Genomic DNA, 19597 nt, shown 5'->3' on the forward strand with positions numbered 1-19597 from the left:
TTTATAGAAAGATCCCGCTCTTAGGAGTCCAGCACACCACAGAACAACTGTTGCCTACGCTACTTAAATTCACTTTAACCAATTAACATAACACAGCCGCCCTCTGTTCACCCCTAGCACTTCATGTGATGGAGACACAGGGGCCAGATGTACGACCCTGACAATTTGTGACTCGCGAATTGCGCTTGATTGCGAGTTTGAATTTGAGTCGGAAAATGCCATGTACAAAAGTGTCTGAGTCTCTGTTAGCAATTCCCAATGTGGTTGCAAATTGCCTGCCTCATGAATATTCATGAGGCACTCGCAATTTGCAAGCCCATGGGAATGGCTGGCCCTCCCAGGGATGGTGGCCTGCTGGGTTCAGCAGACCTCCATATCTGGGACTGCTTTTAAATAAAGCAGTTTTTTTTTTAAAGCAGCCCGTTTTCCCTAAAGGAAAAGGGGATGCATATCAGAAAAAAAGAAACATTTTTGTTTCTTTTTTTAAGGGCAGGTAGTGATCCCTGGTACCCCTAAAAATGTTTACCCATGCATTTGCGAACGGGACCCCTTCCCTTCATTTTTTAAAGGCAGGGATGGCCCCTGGGACCCTTAAAAAATATTTTTCCCTGCATTTGCAAAGGGGACCCCTTCCCGTTTGCGAATGGGTTACCACCCAGCCACCTGGACCACCTCAGAATGTGACTTTCAGTTGGTATTCATGGTCCCTTCTATCAGAGTGGGATTAAGCATGTAAACACACAATTTATGACCCACTGTACCAGTATTTCCTGCCCAAAGTGGGACAAGCGTCACTTTATCGCACCGGGTGTACAGTATAAAGCATGCCATGTACCTAATGCAAAGGAAATTTCAGCAAGCAGCTGTAGGAGATGTGGCTGCTGTTCCTGATCATTATTGTTTAATTAAATTTAAACTGTTACTGATGCCAAGCCTCGCTGTTCTCATTTTTGATAATCAGAACCTGCTTCAACACAGCAATGGTTACAACATTCCACATTATCTGCAATTAACCCCTTGCATGCTCATGACGAGCTCAGGCACAGGGGAGCTGTGTTCATGACGAGCTGAGCTCTTCATGACTGCCGCTGCCGGCCCACGCGGGGATAATTCCCCGCCTGTGCGGACGATCTAAAGGAGTGGGTGGAGTCGCGATGAGCTCAGCTCGTCATAAGCACAGCTCCACCGCGGGGGAATTAGCCCAGCGTGGAAGGGGTTTAGGAACATCTATATTTACTTTCTGATTACATGGATTTACAAGATTTCTTGTTGGGTCCTAGGTCACCACATTCTAAAAGATTCATCTACACCACTTACAATGAACTGTGGACGCCGCTGAAAGCTTAAGATTAAAATAAATTGACAGGATTATTTTGGAAAATGCATTGGCTGTTGTGGACAATGGCATGACAGCATGGCCAAATCATATATAATCTTTAAATAATATTGTATCTTATGCATTCTATGTTACACTTAATGGCACTTCTCTCTTGCAGCATGGACAAAGTCAACTGAGAACGATTATGGAATTGAGTGGAAATTGCAGGTTTTAAAATCAAACTGAGTGCCTTAGAACTGTTTAAACACAACAGAATTGTATTTGCCTTTAACACACACACAAAGACGGATGCAAAAAAAGGAGGCTAACCATTCTACACAGGCTGGCTTTGTGATACATCTTAGTCAGGTATGGCAGTTTAGGCTAACCCAAGGTATCTGACAAAGGGTACTCCCACTATGCTAGCAATCGTATAGATAGTGTTAGGTAGGAGTAGAATAATATAATCATATAGCCACACAGTAAGGTTGCAATGGTGAACTTGTTGCACTGATTCCGTTGGTAACGCAGAACTGTTTGTTAGGACAACAGGACATCAAAGTTTAGGGACTGAGTCTCTCTACAACGTCTGTACTTGTCGGCCCAATCCTGGCAGCTCACAGTGCCTCACCTGAACGCCTAATCTTTCCAGAGTAACAGGTGATTTCAGCAAGCTCAAACACGACCCTCTATCCCCAAGGGCCCTGTGGCAACGGATCCTCCCCTTTTGTTACTCACTCATGCTTGCCCATTCTAAACACAAGAAAGACACAACAAATGTTTAAAATACATTTATTGGAATGATCATATTCTATTATGAAGCAAATGTACTGTGATCATTAGACAGATGCAACTAAAAGTTATTAGAATTACTAACGGATTGTGTAGGACCAACATCCCAACCATGGCAAATTATACATGTGTCTAGTTCTACCCTTACTATGTGAGCATAGGGATACATTTGCGATCTCTGGGATTGGCCCAAGACCCCATCCCTAGCGTAAGCAGTAAGCTGGTCCGCATCATGAGTGTAAAGTTAGTTTAAGCAGGGCTGCACGTCGGGCACTGCTGTCATTCCAGAACAGTCCCCTCTGCCGGATTTCTCCTCTCTGACCCCTAGGGGACGGAACACAGTTTATATCATAAAACTATTGTGCTGGAGTTGCAGTTGTGCAACTGTGTTATGTCTAAATGTAAGGAGCTGTTGCTGGACGAGCAAAGAAAACAGTACACTATGTTGTTATATATTCCAAGCACGTTGTGTGAAAAATGAAGACGAAATCCCAAGAATAGTCCCTGAATAACAAACACGTACAGAGTAGTCTCAAACTAATAACACAAATGTGTTATATGTGGCTATGCAGAGCGAGCCGAGGAACCCTAAAATGCAACACTAAGGGAGAACCAAAGTGGACCCAAAAGGGAAAGCTTTACATCTTTGTCTTTTAACCATTCTTGTAATGCTGGTTACACTGCTTTGTTTGTTTTGCCTGATAATTGCAACACACTCTTTTTACTCAAGAATACGATTGTTTCAATAAATGTTTGAAAAGCCAATTCGTATCTTTCTTGTGTTTACCTTGGGCATGCAAAAGTAAACAACAAAAGGGTAGGTCTGTCTCCAGGTTTCCCTTGGGGAGTAAAAAAGGGGTCATGTTCGTGGTTGCAGATACCATCTGGTACCCTAGTGAGTTTAGGGGGTTCAGATGGGGCATTGGGAGCTAGTTAGGAACCAGGCCAACAATTCCTGATGATACTCATGAACCAAGTTCCCATATTTTGACGCTTATGTTGTCCAGAATACACAGTCCTACTTTATACGTAGGAACCGATAACATTCCCATGGATAGGACGCAGGCAAAAAGGAATTGGGTTTCAAGTCAGTACAAAAGGAAAAGAACATCCTTTCAAGCTCAAAAGGATAACTTGCTACAGGGGTCACACTGAGGGGGCATTCACTAAAGAACTGTCAGGTGACAGACGTGTCCCAGCAGCACCCATTATAGTGAGTTGTTAACTTGGGTAATGTGCCCCTGTTGGGCACAATCTAGCAGCAATCACCATTTTGGAAGGGGACACAGATGTCCCTAGGTGCATCCATTTAAATATCATGGGGTCTGTGTTGTTAGTTATCCTCCAAGGGAGGAAGCTCATTACCCTGAAGGATGCAGGTGCTGATAGGACTATGGTTGGGAGGAAAAATACCGAGCATGGGGAGATTCTCCCTGGTGCCGTGTGGCACAGGCTGGCTATCCAGTGGGGATACTATGAAGTACTAGCAAGAGAACTTACTAGAACCGTGCACTTTTCACTGGGTTTCAAAACAAACCCGCATTTTGAGTGCGCTGCATCAGAGAGATCTCAGCTTGATTGGCTCCCACAAGCAAGGAACAAGCGTAGTCCAATCGGGAAAGAACCGTGGACTGGACTATCAGCTGTCTTGTAGATGAGTCAAATTACTTTAAAATAGGTCTTAGACCTCGTAAAATGCCAAAGCATGTAGCAGCAACTTTTTTTGTATGTAAGCAAAAACTAAGGGCGGAGTCCAGCCACACCGCCAAGTTTTTGGCTTCTGTTTTGGGTTCTGGGGCTTTACCCAGAGCATTGGGCCACCAGTGATCGCCCCATAGGTCTACGTTTTTTCCAACCAGTAGCACCTCTGTCTTGTTTGCATTTAGTTGCAGACAGTTAGATGTCATCCAGTCTGCCACGGCAATAAGGCCACTTTTAAACCTGGAGACATTTGCGGCCGATCCTTCAGTTAGGGCAACCACTAGCTGCGTGTCGTCAGCATATGAGACGATGGTGAGGTCCCATTGTCTGGCGACATCAGCTAGCGGCTGAACAATAAGATTAAACAATGTGGAGCTCAATGCCGAGCCTTGGGAGATGCCCTGCTCAATAAGATGTACCTGAGGTAGGAAAGGAGGGGTGGAAACACGAAAGGACCTCTCGGTCAGAAAGGATCTGAACCAAGCAAGGGCCAGATCAGTGATCCCTGCCTCCTCAAGACGGTGGAGCAGAACCTTGTGGGATACAGTGTCAAAGGCGGCACTGAGATCTAACAGGATCAGTGCCGCCGTTTGACCATGGTCAAGGATAATCCGCAGGTGTTCCGTCATGGCCAAGAGAGTGGTGTCCTTACTATGACCGGCGCGGAAACCATGTTGCGTTTCGTCCAGAATGTTATTGGAGCTCAGGACGTTGGTGAGTATAGTATTAACATGTGATTCTGCCACCTTCGCTACCCAGGGAAGAAAAGAGATAGGCCTGAAATTTTCAGGCTTCATAGGCTCTAAACTAGGTTTTTTAAGGATGGGAGAGACCCACGACTGTTTCCATTTCACCGGAACAATTGCGGATGAGAAAGAGGCATTAATCAGCTGGTGTAGCGGGGCCATGCAGGGCAGAGAGGATTCTCTGAAATGAGCAGGTTTGAGTGGGTCGGCCAGAGAGCCGGACTTAATTTTCACAGTCAATTTGCTAAATTCTTCCCAGGAAATCTCGGGGATAGCCGTCAGATTAGAGGCTAGGGCTGGTCTAATGAAAAGAAATGGACCGGGCATAGTCATGGAAGGAAAAGATTGATAAATAGCCTGTATTTTCTCCACGAAGAAGGAGGCCAATTCTTCACATTGGGGTTCTGACGTAGGAATAGGCGCTGGAGATTTTTTGGCACTGAGATCTTTGAGAATTTTGAAGATGACTTTAGCGGGGTTGGAGCTCAATTTAATCTCAGAAGCATAGTACTCCGCTCGAGCCCTGCCTACAGCTCTATGATATGTTTTAAGTTCGGCTAGATAGTAAGCTTTTTTTCCAGGAGTATAGTCTTTCCTCCACTTGCGCTCATACCTTTTACATGCCTTCTTCAGAGGAGTCAAGGTGTTTTTACACCAGGGGTTAGAATGATAAGAGTGTCAAGAGCCCGGGTGATCCAGGCACAAAATGAATCATATCCTGTCTCAACATTACTAAAAGGGCCTAAAGGGTCCGCTTCTAAAAGTGCGTGGAAATCTTCAAGTCGAAACTTACGCCACAGTCTTTTATATACCGAACGTTGAGTATTGTTGTGTGAAGATGTAGATGTGGGAGTGGTCATTTCGACTAGGAGATGGTTGGACCAGGCCATAGGAGTAGGGGTAGTCGCTGTGGCCATCTCAATGTTGGTAAATATGGCCTCTTTTATGTGTAGGGCTTTTAACTATTTGATGGAGCTGAAAAGCGGCTAAATCGGCAAGCATAGTGCGAATAGTCTGATCCTGATCCAGATCAAAGTGGAGGTTAAGATCGCCAAAAATGCTAAAATTAGCCGATTCCACAGCAAATGCTCCAACTGTCTCTAAGAGAGCATTGTTAAAACCGGAGGCAGGTCTGGGAGGCCTATATATTAATAGACCGGAAAGGGTAAAATGAGTGCACACAGAGATACTAAAGTGAGCACATTCATCTCCCTCCATATTAACTTTATCAAAAAGACAGGAGTAGCTAGACCTGGTAATCACAGCGATACCGCCTCCCCTAGTCGCTCTGTTCACCAAAGAAATCGAGTATTCAGGGGGTAGCGCCAGATTCAGTGCATTCGTCATATCATCACTAAGCCAAGTCTCGGTCAGAAAGAAAATATCAGGAGTTTCATCAATGATAAGGTCGTATATTTCTGCATGGTGTTTAGCTAATGACCTTACATTTAACTGCAGTATTTTTAGCCCATGTTGAGGGGGGTATGACAGGAGATACGGATAAAGGCATAGGTTTAGAAAGTACAAACGTGCCGCACGGACAGCATGACGGGCCACTCAGGGGATGAAGTGGGGGAAAGCTACAATGGCGAGATGAAGAACGCAGATTTAATAAAACCTCTCTGGAGTAAAGACAGCTACCTGGCAGATTTTGGCCAGCGTTTCTGGAGAGAGGCGACATACTGGCGGGGACGGGTGCAGACGGGCTTGCCTTTGGCGCACCATTCGGCACACCGCCGGCACGCCCGCTGCACGCGTCCGCTGCGGTCACGCGCCATATTGGATTAAAATAGTTGTCAGGGGGCGTGTAGCAACTAGAGCGCCAACCAAAATGGCGCGCTACCGGTAGTGAGTGGTTCCGGTCTTTGCTCTTGTCTATGCCCTCCACATGGCTGCGGTGGACCGGGGCGCAAGAGTGTGTAATAAGCCAGGTATGTGTTCAGGGTTATTCAAGCTTTTTTAAAAACAATGACGAAATAAAATAGATCTTCCCTCCACCCACTGAACCTGAAGCCTAAATGCAGGAAATAGCCTTAGCGATGTTTCCCCGAGTCAGCAGGATCGGAAAACTGCACAAACAGTATGCCCGCGCCGTCTCTTAGCTTTAAATAGGAAATGCAGCGTGCAGCAAGCAGAGTGCCGACCAAAATGGCGCGCTACCGGAAGTGAGTGGTTCCGGTCTTTGCTCTTGTCTATGCCCTCGACATCAATGAGCCACAGGGCTGCGCTGGACCGGGGCGCAAGAGTGTGTAATAAATCAGGTAGGTGTTCAGGGTTATTCAAGATTTTTTTAAAACAATGACGAAATAAAATAGATCTTGCCTCCACCCACTGAACCTGAAGCCTGAAGCCTAAATGCAGGAAATAGCCCTAGCGATGTTTCCCTGGGTCAGCAGGATCGGAAAACTGCACAAAATGCAAAATGAATGGATGGTTGGGCGTGAAACAAGGTGAAATGATGTGATTGACCCTGGTTAAGTACCAGGACCAGAAGCCTTCTCATGGATACATCTACGGTTGCTTTCACAGTCAGATCAAGCTTGATGTTTTTATCATTAAATTAGGCTGAGATTGTCTTTGTGGCAGTATCTCTGTAAATGTCCAAAATCTTGAAGTACGAGTCCTGCAGTCACACCTTGTTGAGTTCTTTCACAAGTGCACTGGTAGATAAACCTTCCGCTCACTAGCCCTGAGTCTGACTGGGGTAAACTTTGGCTGTTTTTAGTCTCTTGGTAAAGAGTATGGGATCACTGGAGCCTGGATGTGTATTACACGTAGTATTCCAGACATCAAGTAGACAACCAGAGAGGATACAGCAGGCTCCTATCTGATGAAGGTGACCTTCACAAGGACCGAGTCCCGTGTGGGAAAATAAAACCATTTATTTTTCTCCTCAGATGTTCACGAACTAAACGAGGTTCAATTTGGGTCACAGATTGAAGCATTCAGCACTGGGTATCCTCAAAATATTTGGAAGCATTAAAGTGAACTAGCCAACCTATGTCTTTTCCTGTTAACGATAAAGTGAATGATCAGAAGCCAGTAGTCCCAAAGAAAAATGCAGGAGAAAGATTGGAAAAGGCTTGTTTTGACTTTGATAATATAGAGATATAGGTCTGTGTAACAGAAAGAATGGACATCAGAACGAATCTAGACTTGAGATTATCATTGACTCCAGCACTTTCAACCTCCATGGAGACTAGCACTTTCATCTAGAGGACCGTATTGATTCCAATTCAAATTCCCTCCTCAAATGTCTTGGGACCCTCGGCCGTACTCAGCACATCACCAGACTCATCCACACAGCTGAACACTTCCTGGACCCTAACTTCTCCACACTAAATAACATCTGAGTCTACAAACAAACACCTATCACCTGAATGAAACACCCTTTAAAGGTTCAAGCTCAGCACCCTGAATCACAGGAGATTCACCACCTCTGGGCAGGCAGCCACTGCTGGAAGAACATCTCAGAGAAGGACTGGGCTTCTGCCCACAACACACGTCACCTCAAGCATACCAGCAACCTAACGGAAGACATCAAGAACTTCAAAGACTGGATCACCTCCTGCACCAACACCCTGAACCTCCTCAAGCATACCAGCAACTTAACAGACAACATCAAGAACTTCAATGACTGGATCACCACCTGCACCAACAACATGGCACCCCTCATGCATACCAGCAGCCTAACGGAAGACATCAAGAACTTCAATGACTGTACCACCACCTGCACCAACAACCTGAACCCCCTCAAGCATACCAGCAACCTAACGGAAGACATCAAGAACTTCAATGACTGGATCACCACCTGCACCGACACCCTAGCCCCCTTCAAGCATACCAGCAACTTAACAGAAGATATCAAGAACTTCAATGACTAGATCACCACCTACACCACCACCCTGCCCCCCTCAAGTATACCAGCAGCCTAACTGTAGACATCAAGAACTTCAGTGAATGGATCACCACCTGCACCGACACCCTTGCCCCCTTCAAGCATACCATCAACTTAACGGAAGATATCAAGAACTTCTATGACTGGGTCACCACCTGCACCAACACCCTGGCCCCCTCAAGCATATCAGCAGCCTAACGGAAGACATCAAGAACTTCAAATAATGGATCACCACCTGCGCCAACACCCTGAACCCCCTCAGGCACAGAAGCAACCTAACGGAAGACATCAAGAACTTCAATGACTGGCTCACCACCTGCACCAACACCCTGGCCCCCTCAAGCATATCAGCAGCCTAACGGAAGACATCAACGATGATCTTAAGAAATCGAAGAAACTCTGTCGCTTCCTCGAGAAGGCCTGGAAAAAAGACCCAAACACCAGCACTAGGGACGCCTTCAAAAACGCCATTCGCATACACCACCAACTAATCCGATCTGCCAAGAAAACCGCATTTAAAGACCGACTAGACAACAACGCCCACAACAGCAAGGAATTATTCAACATCGTCAAAGAATTTACCAACCCCTCAGCCAACTCCAACGACATCACCCCCTCTCAAGCCCTCTGCGACTCCCTAGCTTCGTTCTTCCACAACAAAATCGCAGACATCCACAACAGCTTCGACAACCGACCCGGAGACCAACCCACCCAACCTTCTGCAGGACCTTCATCCCCCTTGAACATCCTTAATGACTGGAACCCAATCTCCACTGAGGACACCATCCGCCTGATAAACTCTATCCACTCAGGATCCCCCACAGACCCATGCCCTCACCACATCTTCAACAAAGCAGACTCCATCATAGCACCACACCTCCGAGACGTCATCAACTGCTCCCTCAACTCCGCCACCTTCCCGGATAGCTGGAAACACGCCGAACTCAGCGCCCTTCTGAAAAAACCCACAGCTGACCCCACCGAACTCAAAAACTACCGCCCCATCTCACTCCTTCCATTCCCGGCCAAAGTCATCGAAAAAGCCGTCAACAACCAGCTCGCCTTCCTCGAAACCAACAAATCCCTCGACTCCTCACAGTCCGGCTTCCGAGCCAAACACAGCACGGAGACCGCCCTCATCGCAGCAACAGACGACATTCGAACTCTACTGGACAATGGAGACACAGTCGCCCTCATCCTCCTCGACCTCTCCGCGGCCTTCGACACAGTCTGCCATAGCACCCTTCTACAGCGCCTCAGTAACATCGGAATCCAAGGAAAAGCACTGGAATGGATCACCTCGTTCCTCACCGGAAGAACCCAGAGAGTCCGCCTCCCACCATTCAACTCAAGAGGCCACTGAAGTCATCTGCGGCGTACCCCAAGGGTCCTCACTCAGTCCCACCCTCTTCAACGTATACATGAGCCCCCTCGCGGCCATCGCTCGCCAACACAACCTCAACATCATCTCCTACGCGGACGACACTCAACTGATCCTATCACTCACCAAAGACCCTAACACCGCCAAAAGCAACCTACATGAAGGAATGAAAGAAGTAGCCGAGTGGATGAAGCACAGCCGTCTGAAACTGAACTCAGACAAAACAGAAGTCCTTATCTTAGGTACCTCCCCCTCCGCATGGGACGACTCTTGGTGGCCAGAGGCCCTTGGAAAGGCACCCATCCCGACGGACCACGCACGGAACCTGGGCGTCATCCTGGACTCCTCACTCTCTATGAACAGACAAGTCAACACCGTTTCATCATCTTGCTTCAACATTCTTCGCATGCTCAAATAAACATTTCGCTGGATCCCCACCGACACCAGAAAAACGGTCACCCATGCTCTTATTACCAGCCGCCTGGACTACGGAAACACCCTATACGCCGGTATCACCGCAAAACTCCAGAAAAAACTCCAACGCATCCAGAACGCATCAGCTAGACTCATACTAGACATCCCGCGTAAAGACCACATCTCTAGCCACCTGAAAAACCTCCACTGGCTCCCCGTCAATAAGAGGATTACTTTCCGCCTCCTAACCCATGCAAACAAAGCACTCTACGAACTTGGACCCGAATGCCTCAACACACGACTTTCCTTCTACACCCCCTCCCGCCAGCTACGATCCTCCAACCAAGCCTTTGCTACCGTACCCCGCATCAATAAAACCACCATGGGAGGTAGATCCTTCTCCTACCTCGCAGCTAAAACCTGGAACTCACTCCCCACTCACCTTCGTCTCACTCAGAACCACCTAGCATTCAGAAAGCAACTTAAAACTTGGATATTCGACAAGTAACTCCCCACCCTTCCTCAAGCGCCTTGAGACCCTCCGGGTATGTAGCGCGCTATATAAATCCTCTGACTTGACTTGACTTGACAAGATTTTCAATGAATGGATCACCACCTGCAACGATACCCTGGCCTCCCTCAAGCATACCAGCAACCTAACAGAAGACATCAAGAACTTCAATGAATGGATCACCACCTGCACCCACACCCTGCCCCCCCTCAAGCGAACCAGCAGCCTAACGGAAGACATTAAGAACTTCAATGAATGGACCCCCACTTGCACCGACACCCTAGTCCCCCTCATGCATACCAGCAGCCAAACGTAAGACGTCAAGAACATCAATGACTAGATCACCACCTGCACCAACATCCTAGCCCACTGAAGAATACCAGCAGCCTAACAGAAGACATCAGGAACTTCAATGAATGGATCACCACCTGCACCCCCTCAAGCATACCAGCAGCCTAACGGAAGACGTCAAGAACTTCAATTAATCGCTCACCACCTGCATCAACACCGTGGACCCCTCAAGCATACCAGCAGCCTAACAAAAGACGTCAAGTGCGTCAATGAATGGATCACCACCTGCAACCCCCTCAAGCATAGCAACACAAAAATAAAATCAAGATAAAAAAAGCATGCCAGCTGGTACACAGAAGAACTCAGGGTGGTGATGCAGCAGTATAAGCAACTCTAAAGCAAGTTGAGAATGAGCAAAGACACGGCAGACAACAACGTCTTCAAATCTGCCCTGACATTCGTCCACCAGCATGTCTGAAATGCCACGTGAACATCCCACAACAACCGCATTGAAGTCAGCAACAACCCCCCTTACAAAACCCATTGAAGCAATCTCTAACTTCTTTTGGAGGAAGATTATATACACGTACGCAACTTTAACCTTCAACCTGACTCCAGTGACCTCGCAGCCAGTCTTCCAATCTCAGCTGAAGAATGGACCTTGACCATGTGGAACGGCATCACCGCAAACGAGACTGACGCAACCATGAAGACCCTCAGCTCCGGGGCCCCCTAGACCCATGCCCCCACCACACATTCAACAAAGGTCTAACCACCATCAGTGAAGTCCTCACTCCCATCCTGAATGACTCCATCAATGTGGTCCTCTTTCCAGAAACCTGTAGGCAGGCAGCGGTCACAGCCCTGCAGAGGAAACCCTCCGAGGATCTTAAACTCTCCAACTACGGACTAATCACCCTCCTACCATACATGGCCAAAGTCCTAGAGAAAACCATCAATAAGTGTCTGACCAGCAACCTCATCAACCACCAGTTTTTCAAGGCCACCCTATCTCGATGCCGCCCAACCAGAGCACAGAAACAGCACCCATTGAACCTACCTATGCCATTTGCATGATCCAGGACAGAGGAGAGGGTAAGGCTGTCATCCTATTGAACCTCATGGCGGTGTGTCACACATCCTCATCAGGCGCCTTCACAAGATCGAGATTCAAGAATCTGCATGCAATTGATCTACTCTTTCCAGATAAAAAGAACTCTGACATTCAACCTGACGTCATACTCCTTGCAAACCAGAAATCTCATCTGCGGAGCACCTCAAGGTTCACTCCTCAGCAGAACACTATTCAACACTTAAATAACCCCACTGACTAACATCATTCATACCCAGTACATCAACATCCTTTGCTACAGTGACAACACACAACTAATAGTGACACTCTTGGGCAAAATCTACAACACAAGAAACAAGTTCACTACCTGCATTACGGAAGTAGAAACCAACACTGACAAGACAGAAGTGTTGATCTTTGGAAACAACACCTGCCCATGGGACTCCACCTGAAGGCCATCCAACCAAGGACCTACTTCCACCCCTAACTCGCCTGCCAGCAGCCTAGGGATCATCATCTACAAAAAGCTGAACTTATTAATTAATTAATTAATTAATTGTGTGTCTTGTAAAGCGCACTGCTACCCGCACCGCAGGCCTCGTAGCGCTATAGACCGCTGGGGAACCCGTCCTGGCTTTCCCTGTGAGATAGTCCCTCCTGGGAGTCTCCAAGGTGAAACCAGGCATCCCCGGCGTTTGTGAGGGGCCGTTGTGGAGATGAGGCAAGCTTAATGGCCGGAGTTGCCAAGTGTGATCCCTGATTAGAGTAGGCACCGAGGCGAGAATTATCAAGTCCGCTGATCCTGGTCCAAGACCCTGCCGTGTCGGGAATCGAACCCTGGTCCCAGGCCGTTCTCTGCTCTCGGGTCTGCCGCCTCTAACCAGTGAGCCACACAACTCCACTTATTCGCCCAGGTCTATGATGTCACTGCTTCCACACCCTGCAGAAAAATGTATAATGGCTCACGCAGAAGACCGCCATCTACGCACACATCACCAGTAGTTTCAACTACGTGAACACTCTCCGTGTAGGAATCATCAAACAGCTCACCAGACAGCTGCAAACCACCCAAAATGCAGCAACCAGACGTATCCACAACCTCCCACTCAGAACACATATCAGAGCTGCTTAGCTCCAGATGTATAAGCTCCCACATTTCAAGGCACTAACCAACAAATCCCTGCCTACATTCACAACTACATCTCCTTCCATCAACGCCCTATGCACCTATGTTCAGCCGGACTCATACTCAGACACATCCCACGCATACACAAAAATGGATCCTAAAGCGTAGAACGACTTCCCTCAACTCATCAGAGCCTTCTCCTCCCTTCTTGAGCTAAGCAAGAAGCTGATGCCCTGGTTCTTTGAATGACTCCTCCCTCTAGGCTAGACTTCCACACCTGCACAGCACCAGGATACCTTCTCGGTGATAATGCGTTCTACAAATACACTTAACAAATGATTATGCATATCCCAACTTATTTTCCCCAGTCAAGGTAAAAAGCAGTTCCATATACACAGATTAAGTCTTCAGTGAAGGTCTCCACACAGTGAAGTGCAGCGTAGTGGTTTCCTCTTCTGTTAGCACTGCATACAGTGTGAGTACAATGCAGTGCAATGGTCACAGACACCCGCATTTATTTAAACCCCCTCAGAGTGCCAGACATAAAAGATACAGTGTGTGAAAGTTTCCACAAAAAGTAAATACCTCTCACAGTGTGGGCAATAATCAGTGTAGAGCACACATATTTCTTAAACTCTAAACACACTCACTGCACTTCATATTACTAAATAGTGAGGAATCTGTACACGCTGCAGTGCATCTTACTGCACTATGAGGAATCTGTACACGCTGCAGTGCACCTTACTGCACTATGAGGAATCTGTACATGCTGCAGTGCACCTTACTGCACTATGAGGAATCTGTACATGCTGCAGTGCACCTTACTGCACTATGAGGAATCTGTACACGCTGCAGTGCATCTTACTGCACTATGAGGAATCTGTACATGCTGCAGTGCACCCTACTGCACTATGAGGAATCTATGCACCTCACTGCCATATACAGCACTGTGAAAAATCTGTGCACCTTGCACTTTGCTGCACTATGAGAAATCTGCCCACACTGCACTGCATCTTACTGAACTATGAGGAATCTGTACATGCTGCAGTGCACCTTACTGCACTATGAGGAATCTGTACATGCTGCAGTGCACCCTACTGCACTATGAGGAATCTATGCACCTCACTGCCATATACAGCACTGTGAAAAATCTGTGCACCTTGCACTTTGCTGCACTATGAGAAATCTGCCCACACTGCACTGCATCTTACTGAACTACGAGGAATCTGTACACACCGCAGTGCATCCTATTGCACTATGAGAGATCTGTGTCACTGCACCTTACTGCACTATGAGAAATCTGTGTCACTGCACTTCATCTTACTAAATTGCAGTACTGTGGTACAGATTCTTCAGTGCAGTAAGATGCAGTGACACAGATCCATCATAGTGCAGTAAGATGCACTGCATTGTGCACAGATTTCTCATAGTGCAGTAAGATGCAAAGTACCTTGCACAGATGTTAACACAAATGATGATCACAAACACCCACAGGGCCAAAATGAAAGCCTCCCCTCCTCTACCCTCCCCCACCTATCCCCTCCCCCTGCCCCACCCCCACCCGTAGAGGAGCCCGGCTCCTGACAGGGATTTCCCCAGGATTATACCGTCTATTTGTACAAACACAGCAGAAGGTGCTGACAATTTCCTACCTGAGTAGAAACCTGTGCAGACATTTACAGGCTCTCTCCTCCTCCTATGGCTGGGGACTGGTGGGGCAGGTGCACATCTGCGGTCTGGGGGGGTCTGTGAAGGTCTCAAGATGAAGATAACTGCACAGACAGGGCGTCCTTCCTCCCCTGCAGCAGACCGGGAACAGATAAAGAGGCCGGAAGTGATGTCAGCATCCGGTGCTGGTGCTGTCTCTGCCACCGCCGACCTGGAAAAGGAAACTCTTTCCTTTCATACAATATGCTCAGTTGTTTCATCAGCAAGCGAGGAGCGCCCTCTGCTGGCCGCTAACAGAACCTCCATTCCCAGTCCCCAGGAGTGAACACATTTCACAGGATCAAACATTTTGTGGCAGGAAAGACCTGGGTTTTAGATACCACAGATATGTTTTTAAGACACACACAGTCCAAGATACAGGGTCTCACTCTTGGTTGCTGCTGTAAAAAAATATTTACAGCTTTACTTCACATCTTCAAACCACTGATGCAGAGGACTAAAGAGTATTTACAGGAAGCTGTCAACTGGAAGCGAGACTTTGTATTTCATTAAATATATGAGAATATGTGTTAGTGGTACAATTAAACTGGCAGCTTATTTCTTTTTTCTTTAAACTCTTTATTGGGTTTTTCAAATGCACAGCAGGGTATATAGCAATGTAAATAGTGAAAAATACCATGATGTTTTATCCAACAGATCAAATTCAGTTTGGCATAAGGCATGCTTTAATGCGGAAATTAAAAGAACAACCTGTTGGATTCGTTACGGCAGTGCCAACACGTAAGTGTATTGTTTTGGTTGTGTTTGCTGGCTCTGCCTACAGCCCGTACACACTTTTCATTGATGACTAGACATGTGTCAGACGTTGGACTCTGCAGGTGCACAAGGCCAGGGTATTTCACGCCAGCTCAAGTCACTCTTCCTTTCATTTAACCACTTCGCCTCCTTATCTAACTTTCAGGACCTATGGCAGCAGGAGACAGCTCAGTGCTAGCCTCCGGTGCCTCTCCACCCCCATCCTGCAGGCTTGAGCAGAGCCCACTATGACTCTGCGGCTGCCCGAGGCCACGCAGTGGCCATCAGGAGGGCGGCCCCTTAGACACAGAGGGCTTCCCCCACGCCCCTCTCTAGCCTCTCTCCTCCCCCGGGCAGGCGGAGCCCCGAGGGGAGCTAGGAGGAGCTGAGTGGGCATGTCTGGTGCGGCAGGCAGGGCGAAGGGTACTTAAGCACCCCTCGCCATTTTCCCTGCCTCTTCGCTGCACCGGACTCGTCGTAGTGTCCTCGCGGGGTGACACACATTTTGGTCTGGCGTCGGGTGTACTCCGGTGAGTGTGGGCACTATGCCTAGGTCTCTCCCCCCCTTCCTGCCGGTGGCTCCATGTGAGAGTCGGGTCGCTCTGGTCTGCTGGGAAGGGTTTGGGGCAGGGAAGTCCGCCGGGGGTGTTGTTGTGCAGCTAGAGAATACAGAGGCCTCGTGCGCGGGTAACTGGTTCACGTTTGTCTGGCTTGGGTGAGCATGATGTGGCATTTAAACGGGTTTCTGATTGATTCTCGGACACCGCATGAGAGATTTATAAGCTATATGAAAGCGCTCACAATTTTATTGGCTTTCATGTGATATTCGCCGAGTATAGTCCACAGTTGACGGAACTTCGGGATATACTCTATTGATAAGGAGCGTGTCGTTTGTCCTTGCTGGTTGAAGTCCACCTCCGCTCGTTTGTCAATGCAATAGCGGGCTTGTGATATTACAGCCTGCTCAGTTTTAGTGCATTGGTGCTACAAAACTTGGTGGTATAATGAAGTGCTCAAGGCGTTGCTTCAGGTCTCTCAGTGGCTATCCCGGGTAAGGGGCGGGTGTTATGCCCGAGTATGAACATGTGTATTTTGAGCACCGGGGCCCGGTGCGCCATTTGCAAAAGGGGAACTAATAGGCTTGCTGTTCTGGGGTTGTCTTCGTTATGCGGGGGAAGCTCAGCATTGAGGTCACAAGCAGAGGTGCGCCTGCCACTCAAGTACCTTGGGGAAGGTCTGAGACAAGAGCCGGTAATTGCCCCAGCAGGGCATCCATTGAAAAGGGGAGCGCTCCCAGAGACGCGGAGCCCAAAAGGGGTGGCCGGAGAAGCGTGACCGTGTGTCCGGCGCTCGCTGTTGCTTAACCCCCTCTGGGCATTTGAAGTGGTTCGCGGCGGGCACCCCACTGGTTGCCTTTTCGCATGTCTTGCTATTTTCTGTTTATTTGTGTTAAGGTGACCTGGAATGTTTCAAGCGCCTCCCAAACACCCCCCCCCCCCGTTTTGAGGACAGGAAGCTAAGCTCGATTGTGATGCACGACTTTATTACTCTGCCGACGGGGACAGTCTTTCAGCAATAGGATTGGTTGTGCGGGCTAAATTGTCGAAATTGTGGGGGGGGTACACTTTGATTATATTCTTGTACTGCGGAGCCAGGACGCGGGCCTGAGATGGAGCCTTGGGCTTGATTCATTCCTCACAGCTTGTTTAGGTTCGGCTGAGGGTGGCAGGCCAGAAGGTGATCGAGTAGGCTTGCGTTTTTTTTTTTTTGTTTGTGTTTTCAGTATCGCGCTCATTATTTCCCCTCACAGTACGTTGCTTCCTTGCCTTCGGTACGGAGCAACGAGCCCTGGTTGCCTTTTCGCATGTCTTGGGTTTTTCTGTGGTTATTGTTTTATGTTAACTGGAAGGTTTCAAGCTCCCCCCGGAGCCAGGACGCGGGACAGAGATGGGGCCTTGGACTTCTATCGGCCTTCACATCTTGTTTAGGCGGCTCAGGGTGGCAGGCCCTGGTCCTTGTCAGTGACAAGTATGCCCAGTGTTAGGAATTCACACTTCGTTCCCAACTACGCGGTTCTTTGACACATGAACTCCGATTATCTCAAATGAATAATTCTTATAATTGGGCCTAGGTGTGGGAGCGTGAGATGGCCTTCATCTTCAACATGTCGCATGTGGTGCTCTGCAGCCCGGCTGGTTTCCCGGTTCGCGATCTCCGTTGTCCGGAGGTTGGCGGGGGCGCAAGCGTTTTTGATCGGAGGGGCTGTGGGCTTCGTTACCGTAGGGGCTACGTCAGGGGAGCGGCTGGCCATTCTCCGTGTTCGCGCGCCTAGGTATGGTCCTCCCCGGTTTAGCTCGAGGATTAGGCGGGCATGGGCATACGGCCATGCCCCTGGGTTAAGTTTTCAGCACGTCTGCGGCGGACTCAGCTGCTGAACCGTCAGTTTGGCGGGTTGGCTCCATATTGCGCGGCCATGGATTCATAGGAAGACGTGAAGGGTTCGGTTCACTCAGTGGGTGCCCCGCCCTCATGCTAACCGTAGCTTAATTTAGTTACCTTCTAGTCCCGGTTTTTTATTGCAGCCTTACTTCTGCCTGAGGTCGAGATCACCACAGGGTTTTAATAATAGTATGCTTGTATTGTTCGGCGCACGTGGGCCCTGGCGTCCGTTCGCGGCCATTTTAGTTCGGCGGGATATCCGGCGCAGTTGGGTAATGGCGCACGGCGCTTCGTTTCCTGCTATGGTGGGGGACATGTTGGTCGATTCGTTTCATATGTGATTTGAATGCACTTTCACTGGCTGATGACTTGCGGAGTCGCCGTTTGCCCCCCTTTTGTCAGACTGCTGTCGCGTGGGCCATAGGTGTTCCGGACACTGTACTCGGTTCAGGGTGCACGGATCTGACTTGCACCGCGCAACTCGGATATCACCGGGAGCGGAGAGAGACGCTTCCGCTCTCGAGATTCTGGCCAGCGTTTGCTGACGGTGTGCTGGTCTTTGTGCCATGTTCTGCGATTCCGCCCTGTGCCAACTTTCCTGTTGCTCCCCCACTGTTCAAGAAGCGGCGTCCAGTCCTCGCAACCCACGGCTTACCCCCCCCCCCTTTTTGTCCTGTGGCCTTCTCGCAGGGTTAGAGGTTTGTCTTATCCCAAGACATACGTCCTGATCCGGGGTGGAGGGGGGGACTTTTTCGGATGCGCACATGGGTCCATGGTTAATTTCATGCTAGGGCCGGCCCCTTGCTTCGCACGCGGCAGCCAACGGAATGATTAGTACGCACGGCAGAGCGAGGGCCTTCATGCAGCAATCTCTGGTTCCCCGAGCGGGGGGGGGGAAGCGTAGGCGACCTAGCACGGCGCAGGTGATGCCCCCGTGTCAGGTCATCGACCTGGGGCTCCACGAAGTTATTGGTATTATTTTAGAACCGGAACATCTGATTTGGTTAAAGCAGCGCTGAAAGTGAAGTGTGCAGGTTACTTTGTGTACCAAATCAAAGCGATAATTGTGTGCGAGCTCTAAGGGAGTTTGCACACAGTGCATTACAGGGTTTATGGACAGTCACCTGTGCAGAGGGAAGATCTCTAGTAATCTGAGGGCCGCCACAATGCGGCCCGTGCTGACAGAAGAGATCACCCTCGTCCCATCGCAACTCAGGTCTGACAATTCATGTTGCTTTCTGATTTAACACATTCATAATAATTTAGTTTTAGCAAGCTGCCTGAGCCTGCAAGTTAAGAAGAACTGCGCGCTGGTGCCGCCACGGGCTGGGCTCAGCTGACCTAACTGACACTATGTTTTGTCAAGCGGAGAGGCAGTCGTTCAAATGTCACTCATAATTTGACTGAAATTATGAAAATGTCACACACAGCAATTTGAAAGCTTG

At 48.6% G+C, this 19597-nt stretch overlaps 1 long non-coding RNA gene and 1 pseudogene across 1 annotated transcript in view; one reads left to right on the plus strand and one right to left on the minus strand.

The window, feature by feature from the left end:
• The window catches only part of LOC147659632 (uncharacterized), an 89804-nt gene extending 74754 nt beyond the window's left edge, over positions 1-15050 (minus strand). Inside the window, exon 1 of the long non-coding RNA XR_015307198.1 lies at positions 14903-15050. This is a non-coding gene — a long non-coding RNA (uncharacterized LOC147659632). The remainder of the gene's footprint in view (positions 1-14902) is intronic.
• A 1830-nt stretch (positions 15051-16880) lies between these two features.
• On the plus strand, positions 16881-17135 carry LOC147659634 (Nuclear RNase P; annotated as a pseudogene).
• Positions 17136-19597: the final 2462 nt, after the last annotated feature.

This window comes from Lissotriton vulgaris, unplaced genomic scaffold (genome assembly GCF_964263255.1).
Source record: "Lissotriton vulgaris unplaced genomic scaffold, aLisVul1.2 SCAFFOLD_557, whole genome shotgun sequence".
Taxonomy (NCBI): Eukaryota; Metazoa; Chordata; class Amphibia; order Caudata; family Salamandridae; genus Lissotriton; species Lissotriton vulgaris.